Consider the following 8,242-nt stretch of genomic DNA (forward strand, 5'->3'; position numbering starts at 1 on the left):
GAGCACATAAATATGATAGATGTGTGCATACATATATATTACATGGAGGGGATTTTGAGTATATAAGTATATATTATATATGTGTATATATAAACATATATATGCACATATATGTGTCCTACATTGAGGGGTTTTAAGCATGGAAGCTTAGAGAAAGAGAGAGAGAGAGAGAGAGAGAGAGAGAGAGAGAGAGAGAGAGAGATTATATGGATAAAATTTCAAGTTACTTTATTTTACATGAAGATTATATTTACTTATCTGTGAACATGTTGTCTCCCCCCAATAGAAAGCAAGCTTCTTGAGAGCAGGGCCTGTTTCATTTTTTGTCTATTTTTTTCATCCAGCACAATGCCTAGCACATAGAAGACACTAATAAATATTTAGTAATAGACCAGGCTTCCTGTACACTATTATGGCCACATGGCCAGCACTAAATAAAGACTTAAGTATTTGATTAATGCAGCACAAAGGCCCCATCCACCCATTTTATTCTCACATTGATCTTAGGTTGATTACTTATAAGCAGGACCCAAATGAAATCGGAGAATACATTTTACAAGGAAACATCTATAAAAATTATAAATCACCATTTAAAAAAGTCTTACTGACCTTGAATTTCCACCCTCCTATAGTCAGGGTTGAAGTTACCAAAGGACAAAACTAAATATAGACTTACTGGTGAGTGAAAGGACTGTAGAGTTATCAGTCTCTTTGGCTAGCAGCAAATGGAAAGAAAGCTCAGGTGTTGTCATGTTGCATCTAATAATAACAAGTGACATTTATGTAGTGCTTTAAGGCTTATAAAAAAAACTTAGATGCATCATAATCACAATAACTGACCTTTATACATGTGTACTTTAAACATTACAAAGTATTTTATAAATCTTTAAATATGGTATTTCAGTTTAAATTAGCTTAAATTTAGAGCTGGCATGGACCTTAGAGGTCATCTAGACCAAACTGTTCATTGAGCAGATGTGGAAACTGAGGCCCAGAGATGTTGGGTGACTTGCCCAAGGTCATGTAGGTAGTGAATGGCAGACCCAGTGCTTGACCCCAGGTTCTCTGCCTTCAAATCCATTTCTTTCACATTGTACACAACACTGCCACTCAATATGACTTCAATGACAACATTATAAGGTGAATTCTATGAATCTTTTTTTGTTGCCATTTTACAGATGAGGAAATTTAGACCTGAAGAGGTTAGGTGATTTTCCCAGGGTCTCTATGATTTAATATCAGTCATAATATCTTGAACTGACACTTCTGACTTGATATCCAACAAGCTATCCACCATTCCCGGCTTTTTTCAAAACAAGTTAGCATAGCATTCAATGAATATCCTTGATAATTCATTGCAATGGGGCATTTTAGCATCTGTCATAATATTTGTGCCCATGCCAGGCTTCTACTGAAGTTCTATCTTGTTCCACACTGAGATTTGTATCTATACAATCACCAAAAAATCTTGAAACAAACTAGAAAATCTGGCCCAACCATCCAGATGTTTCCTAGTGACAAAAAGGAGGGGTTGAGAGATTTCTGAATCCCCTCCCTATAGAGATGAAATGAAGAGTGAAAAATTGGGTTCAAAACCAAATATTCAAATGTTTCTGGAAATTACCTAAATCATCTCTTAAAGATCGCAAGGATGAACTTTATATCTATGGAAATGTAGGCTATGGTTTCAACTCTTCTGCTCCTACCAAACCTCATGATCCAAAAAGATTGAGCTTGGGCTCCCAAAGTCCAATGCACAAAATTGATTACCTGCACCTGTTTGGCCAAATGGCAACAAGACCATAACATCATAGCTAGTAAAGACCATCTGACCCTCTGATTTTATAGATGAGGAAACTTAGGCCTAGAAAGCAAAAATAACTTGCCCAAGATTATTGAAGGGCTGGGACTCCTATTCAGGTTCTTTGGGTCCACCTCCAATGCTCTTGGCATCACATCATGCTGTCTTCTCCCAAAGCCATCTTCTACCATGAAAGCATACAAGCAGCTAGAATCTTACAGTTCACAAGAAAACTTAGAACAGGAATCCTTACCCTAGAATCCAATGGAGCATTTCATGTATAGATTTCATGAGGTTCCTGAACTTGGATGAAAAAAAAGAAAATTACATCTTGATTTTCACTAAGCTTTGGTTTCCCTTTTAATCTTATGTATTTTATTTTCTGCATCTAAAAACATTACTCTAGAAAAGAATCCATACTCTTCACCGGACTCCCCAAGGAATCCTTGTCACAAAAAAGATTTAAGAATCCCTTGTTTAGAATTTGTAGTTGATACATTAATTTCCCATCAAGAGTTTAACTGACAAAACCATACCAGTCATCCCAGGAGTGACACCAATTAGCGCACATTTTTCCTGAGGGGATTCATGAGTAAGAAAGATCTGGATTATGTATCTCCAAGGTCCATTGCAACTCTGAGAGGCTATGGTTCTGTCATCAGATTATTTTTTTAAGGAGAGGCCAGACTATAAAACATGTATTTCTGTTCTAGTCTCCCACTCCTGTGGATAATGGGAAAATGAAATAAAAATAGCATGGGTGATAACGAGGATGGGTGCTACTTCTGCCAGGTCTGTAGCAGCATCCCAGCACCCTGTTAGTTCCCTGCCTTTGCTTCCTCCCACACTAGCCACTGCCCAGCTAGCTAAAGTTACCCCCCCCCAACAATCTAGCCACCAATGGAACACAGGAGTATTCCATGAAGTAGCTAATCCACTTGGTGAATATTTGCCTGAGATAACACTTCAGTCAAAAGATGTGACAGAAACTTCCCTAAGTCATAGACAAGAGACCCCCAAGATAATGATCCTAGGATTATTTTTCCTCATTTTGATCTTCTATAGTATGATCATGGAATGAAACCAGGATATCAAGCTCTACTGACAGTAGTCTGTTACGAAAATGCTGGGTAGAGGTCCATGGGTGTGGAACACTGCAAAAAGCCTCCAGTTTTGTTGATGGCTTGAATGGTTCTTCTGATTTTTTTTCACTTCTTACTCTTTAAAAAAAAAAAAACTTTGTTATCAGGTATGACTTGTTAAAAAAACTTCATATCTTAAAAAAAACAAAGAAAAATAAGGCATGGTTCTGCAGTAGGGGGAAGAAAATGTATACTGAGGGAAAAAAAGTAAGCAATATAAAAATATGTCAATAAAACCTAATTTAAAATTTATAAAAAAGAAAACACTACACATCTTCTTTCTGATTGAAATGAGGAGACCCTCCAAGTCTATGTGCCATTCTCATGTGATTTCAAAGATTGTGAGACAAACTCCCTCCTCTGGCATTTGGTCTCCATTGTTAGCCCCCTCACCTAAAATGATAACACCACATTATACTATTGCTATATGATAAAAATGGCATATTTATAAAATGACATATTGTAAATGCAAAATTTAGATGGAATGTCAGCTTCATCTCTCTTTGGCCAGATTTGGAAAGGAAATATGAAGGGGACAAGTATAGGTTAACCTGTCTTCTTCCTCTGGGAATTGCAATATGGGGGAATAATATGTTGTCTTCTAATTAGGCATTGCATAAGGATTAAAAGTACATAAAGAAAAAACTACTATGAAAAAAGAAAGTGGGTTTTGTATGTATTTTAAAGATGAATGTCTACTTCAGGATTAGCAAGGATCAAGACCAAAATTACAGGTGACAAACTATGAGAGTTAATAAATATTGTATTGGGAAGGGGGGAGGAAGGAGAAGAAAAAAAATGCCTCTTCCTCCCTTGACTTCCTTTGTCACAGGAGAGAACAAGGAAAAAGTTGTAGGGCTCCCTCTAGGGCCACTTGGCCAACTCCCAGAGTACATTAGAGCCCCGGAGGGGAGAATTCCATTGGCCATGTGGGGGGACATTAAAACTGAGGCATCTTTTTGAATCTAGGCTAATGCTAGAATTTGCCACCTCTGATTTTTCTACCTAAAACTTTACTAAAGGTGAAATTCCTTTGTTTTGTTCATTTTCACAAAAGCCTTTCAAATCCCCATCTGGCAAATAGCTCATCCAAACTACACTATTTTGTAACTAAAATAGTGGAGAAATTACTCACAAAAGGTCATTTTCTACTTGCTGACAGTGCTTCCATTCAATTCGGTACATATCTACTTTAATCCAGGCACTGTGCTAGGCACGGGGTGGGGGGAACACATCAAGACTCTCCCAGTCTATTTTTAAGTCCATGGAGTAGATAGGCACACACATGTACACACAAAATGAACAAGAATAAGTAAATAGACTTCTAATGTACCAGCTTGATAGATGCAGATAATTTTATTACTCCAATGCTAGGTCAATCCCTAGTGCTATACTAGAAAAGAATAAACCCCATCCCCTGTGGGGGGAGAAAAGGACTGATTTAGGAAATGGTAATTCCTGAAGAGCCAGTCCTCTACCCAAAGGTTTACATACAGTTTTCTGAGTGTGTAAAAATAGCCTAGTGTCAAAAGGTGCTTCACACCTCAGACTGTATATTGCTTCATTCTTATCAATCCAATCTGATCCCTTCTCAGCTGCATTTCACACTGCCTTGGAACCTGCTAAAATACAGAGATGCTCTATTGTGATGACACCTCTTCTCAGCAAGGGAGAGGAGCAGCCCGAGCTTCAGCCAAATCAGCAAGGAGCAGATGACATCAACACACCGTTCTAATTATGTTTCAGGGATTTGGTTCTATTGTCTGTTCTTCTAAGAATTGCATGCCACTGATACTGAGCAGAAATGCATCATTCAGCACTGCCATTCAGGGGACTCAGGTTCAGGCCTTTCCTGTAGTTTGCAAATTCTCTCTTGGTTTTCCCAAACTCAAGACCAGAAAGTACCATATAATACTGGGAAGAAATGGTCAGCACTCAGAAATACGACACTCCTAAAGTCTAAAAGAATTCCTTTATCTGTAGCTAAAGGTGGTTTTTATCACCTATGGAGCTAAACATTTTGGCAATAGTTAGAGCTAGAGTTTTTGACATTTGCAAACTAGGACTAAGTCCCTATGCCTCAGTTTCCTCATCTGTAAAAAGGCTGTTCAGCTCAGTGATCTCTGATGTCTCTTTTAGTTCTAACTCTAAGATCCTATGTTTAATTTTCAGACCAATAATTGATCAATTTTTTGGAGAAAAATCAACTGTGAACTAGTTTATCAATCTCAATGAAAATGATCCATCAGGTCTCCTTGCATGGCCATGATCCATTTTTTGAAGAAACTAAATTATAAAATGGTAATTCCTAAAGAGATATTCCTTCATCAGACCTCAAGGTCTTTGTATATACTCAGTACTTAGCACAGTGACTAGGACATGTTGTTTTTCAGTCATATCCAACTCTTCCTGACCCCATTTGTGGTTTTCTTGCCAAAGATACTGAAGTTATTTACCATTTTCTTCTCCAGCTGATTTTGCAGATGAGGAAACTGAGGCAAAAATGTTTAAGTACTTGCCCAGGGTCACACAGCTAGTGTCTGAGGCTGGATTTGAACTCACAAAGATGAGTCTTCCTGATTCCAGCCTCAACACTCTATCCACTACACTACCTAGCTGTCCTGCTTCGGACATAGAAAGGCTTAATAAATATTTATTGACTAATGGAATTAATGATACCTTCTAAACCTAGCAGAGGTGGATCAACCACTAGAAAGGGAGCAGTTTACTCCTCACTGAGAGGAATTTATCTGGGAAAGTAAACCAGACCTAGTTACACCACAATACCTTTGGGAGCCCAGAGAAAGACCCTAACTGGTAACAGCTCTGCTCCACATCAAGGACTGACAAAAAAGTAAATATGCATTCCTATTGGTTAATCATAAAACTAATCTATATTTCACATCTACCTCTCATCCTCCTCAGTAAAACAAATTTGGATATCACCCATTGGCAAAGTAAGACTATTTATTCAACAAGCCTGTTGCTTGAGGTTTTAGGAATGAAAGATTTTATTTCCAAACATCAAGAAGGGACAAATAATTCAATTTCTCCTTCATGAAAAGTGAAGGCCTTGGTAACTATTTTTGAGAGTGAATACACTCAAAATAAATACCTCCATGTGCATATTTCAATCATAGATTTAGAGTTCGAAGGGTCACCTAACCCAATTCTCTCATTTTTCATATGAAGAAAATGAGACACAGAAAAATGTAAGTAACTTGCCCCAAATCATACAGGTAATAAACAGCAGAGCTGGGATTTGAAGCCAGGTCTTCTGATTCTATCTTCAATGTTCTTATCACCGCCATTACAATGCCTTCTCACAAAACTGTTTTCTATCTTTAGTGAATAAGTGGATGAAACCCTGCAACTCACAAGAGAGTTTATAACTTGTAGTTGATTCATTAATTTCCCATCAACAGCATAGCTGACTACACCATGCTCACCAACAACACTGCCTTCAACAGCACTCTCAGGAGTGACACCAATTAGTAAAGTCTACTGAACTCCCAGGAGATGCCACCCCTCCTCCCCCACTTATAGATTTCAGTCAAATGGGAGCACCATTAATTATTTCCTACTTTTCCCAGTGGCAAATGAAATTCTCTTTTGGATCACAATACCCACCACTGACAGAGAGAAAAATAGACTTGTTCTTGGTGTTATCAACAAAGCCAGTTATACAGAAAGAGAACAAAAATTTAGCTGTCACAAACCAAAATCACCAGGTTGGGCAGTTCTGAACAAGTTCCATTTAGAAGGAGAGAAAGGGGAGAAGAGGGATGGTAACCCATGCAGTTCTCTACCATTGTAGCCCCTGAAATGAGACTGGCTGAGGATGTAAAGGTATTTGGGGCTGCTTAACATTCCCATTGCTGTTTAAGCTCTAAGTAGACTCAAAAACATAAGAGATATTAGACAGATAAAAAATAGCCATAATAGGAGAGCTTGTGCATGCCACAAAAAAACCTAAAACAATGAAGAAGTCACAGCAAGGAGCCAACAGAGTTGATGTCATGCAGAAACATAGTATTTTCAGGCAAATCTATTTCTAGTAAGTATAAACTAGATATTTTGGCCTCTACAACCTAGTCACTGCATCACACATTCTATCTTATAGCCAAGAGAATTATACCAATCAGTCAGATCCAATTTTAAATCAAGTTTAAAAACCATTTAACAGCCCAAATAAGATTTTCTAACAGCCTCATCTTTCCATCAGAGGGGGGAAAACATGTATGGCATTTAAGTAAGTGAAATTAACATTCTTTCCTCCCTATCAGGCATAAAAATCAACTCACCTTGATAACATGGCTCTTTATATAGCAATTCCTCTGGAATTTTAAAGAGTTGAACTCAAATCTTGCCAAAGGTACTTGGGTCAGAATAAATGAATGAATAAATAAATTATTTTTCCATCCCTCCCATGCAAGAAAGGCATGCATAAAATTTCCTTCCAGTGTTGGAAATATGTCTCTAAATGCCTCAGTGACAACATATTTCTACTCCAACATGTTACTCATCCACTTTCTTACACTCAGTTGTGTGTTTAAGGAATGTAGTTTTACCTAATAGTAAAATAAGAGGAGAAGGGTATAAGAGAAAGCAGGGAAATGATAAAAAGGAAAGATCTTTAAGGGAGGCAGTTATCGGAAACTAAACAGACTTTTGAGAAGGGAAAGGATAAAAAGAGAGAAAATGGAAGAAACAGGAGAAAATTGGATAGAGGAAAATACACATTAATCATAACTGTGAATGTTAATGGGATGAGCTCACCCATAAAACAGAAGCAGATAGCAGAATGCCTCAGAATCCAATAATATGTTGTTTACAAGAGACACACTTGAAACAGAAAGTTACAAATAGAGTTAAAATAAAGGCTTGGAACAGAATCTAATATGCTTCAGTTAAAGTAAAAGAAGGCAGAGCAAGCAATTATGATCTCAGATAAGCAAAAGCAAAAGTAGACCTAATTAAAAGAGATAATTATGGAAACACATTATGCTAAAATGTACCATAGACATGAAATAATATCCCAAAAAATGATAGCAACTTTCTCTGATAAAGGCTTCATGTCTTAAAAATATATTGAATATAATAGAACTGAGTTAAATTTATAAAAATAAGAGTCATTCCCCAACTGATAAAGGTCAGAGGATATAAACAGATAGTTCTCAGAAGAAGAAATCAAAGCTATCCATAGTCATGTGAAAAAAAAAATGCTCTAAATCACTATTGACTAAAGAAAGACAAATTAGAACAACTCTGAGGTACCACCTATCGAAAATGCTGGAGG

This window comes from Petaurus breviceps, unplaced genomic scaffold (genome assembly GCF_028583685.1).
Source record: "Petaurus breviceps papuanus isolate PSGF00001 unplaced genomic scaffold, PetGlider_PUasm1.0 188, whole genome shotgun sequence".
NCBI classification, from domain to species: Eukaryota; Metazoa; Chordata; class Mammalia; order Diprotodontia; family Petauridae; genus Petaurus; species Petaurus breviceps.